This window comes from Myotis myotis, unplaced genomic scaffold (assembly GCF_014108235.1).
Source record: "Myotis myotis isolate mMyoMyo1 unplaced genomic scaffold, mMyoMyo1.p scaffold_m19_p_7, whole genome shotgun sequence".
NCBI classification, from domain to species: Eukaryota; Metazoa; Chordata; class Mammalia; order Chiroptera; family Vespertilionidae; genus Myotis; species Myotis myotis.
The window spans coordinates 46,706,484-46,708,062 of record NW_023416379.1 but is presented as its reverse complement, the minus strand read 5'-3'; the positions used below and the strand labels follow the sequence as shown (position 1 = coordinate 46,708,062).

At 38.6% G+C, this 1,579-nt stretch overlaps 1 pseudogene; it reads right to left on the bottom strand.

The window, feature by feature from the left end:
- Nucleotides 1-404: 404 nt before the first annotated feature.
- LOC118660214 lies at nucleotides 405-1,185 on the bottom strand (annotated as a pseudogene).
- Nucleotides 1,186-1,579: the final 394 nt, after the last annotated feature.

Genomic DNA, 1,579 nt, shown 5'->3' with positions numbered 1-1,579 from the left:
TTTAAAAAAATATATTTTATTGATTTTTTTTTACAGAGAGGAAGGGAGAGGGATAGAGAGTTAGAAACATTGATCAGCTGCCTCCTGCACACCTCCTACTAGGGATGTGCCCGCAACCAAGGTACATGCCCTTGACGGGAATTGAACCTGGGACCTTTCAGTCCACAGGCTGATGCTCTAGCCACTGAGCCAAACCGGTTAAGGCCATAAAATATTTTATATAAATTCCACTTTATTTTTAAAACGCTTTATATAAATGTGATAGGTATTAAAATGTAGAGTGCTTTTCTCACATCTAAAATTTGAGCATTTAATTTTTTCACTCTCCTGGCTTTATTTTTTTTAACTCGTAAGTGGGATCTTTTATTAGGATTTTTTACTTGTCACCATTAAATATCTGACTTTTAACTAGATTCTTGGACTAGAGGCTCCTATCCATCAGCTCATTCAACATTGGCACCTGTCTGATCTCCAGTAGCTTTTCCAGAACTGCTACTTTCATAGTGGAGCTCCACCAGTTTTATCAATTCAAATTTAGGCTTCTTCAGCATTTTGACTTTTCTAACAAACACATCATAGAGTGGATAAATAGATTGTCAAGCCTTTTCTATGTGTTTTCCAGTGCTCTCTGGCATCAGTTTATTGACCACTTCTTTCAAGTCATTTGTCTGCACCTTTTGGGTCATGATTTCTATCATCTTCTTTAGGATTTGGTGAATCTGTTGATGCTGAGCATAAGAGGTCTTCCAAATCTGATTGTTGGGTTTTCTAGCAAAACCAACACAGAATAGATGAAGCAAATAACTATCAGTAGTCTTGACATCAACATGAACTTCAATCATGGTCTGCCATTTTTGACTATGGAGCACATTTTTTCATGGGTAAGATCCATGCCATAGAAATCAGTCAGGCAGTTTTTGCCCTGAACATCCCCAGTAATTAGCTTGAATTGTATAAATGCAACTTCATCATTCTGCAGGTCAGCAAGGCTCACTTTAAAAATATGACCCTTGAGACCATCAGATGCGAGTTTGGTTCCTTGAGTTCTAGTGTTTTATTGACATTTCTCATGTTGAACATAGCTGGTGTGTCATATCAATCTTTCTTAGAAAATGGATCTACCACTTTCTTCTTAGCTCCCTTTTGGCCACCTTTTGTAAGGCACATGTTCTTGCCCAGCACCATGGTGCTGCTCAGAGAGCCAAAAGGGTGAAGGCTCTCCTGGTTTCTTAGGTATAAGTAATTTTTATATAGTTGGAATCATACTATAGATGTATATTAGCATTTTTTTTTCATTTTCATTCTTTTTTTTTTTTTTTGGATTAGTAGCTTGTCTTTTTTTTTTTTTATTGCTTAAAGTATTACAAAGGGTATTACATATGTGTCCATTTTATCCCCCCGCCCTAGACAGTCCCCTAGCCTCCCCTATCCCCCAATGTCTTATGTCCACTGGTTATGCTTATATGCATGCATACAAGTCCTTTAGTTGATCTCTTACCCCCCTACCTCCTGCCCCGCAACCCTCCCCGGCCTTCCTGCTGCAGTTTGACAATCTGTTTGAGGCAGCTCTGCCTCTGTA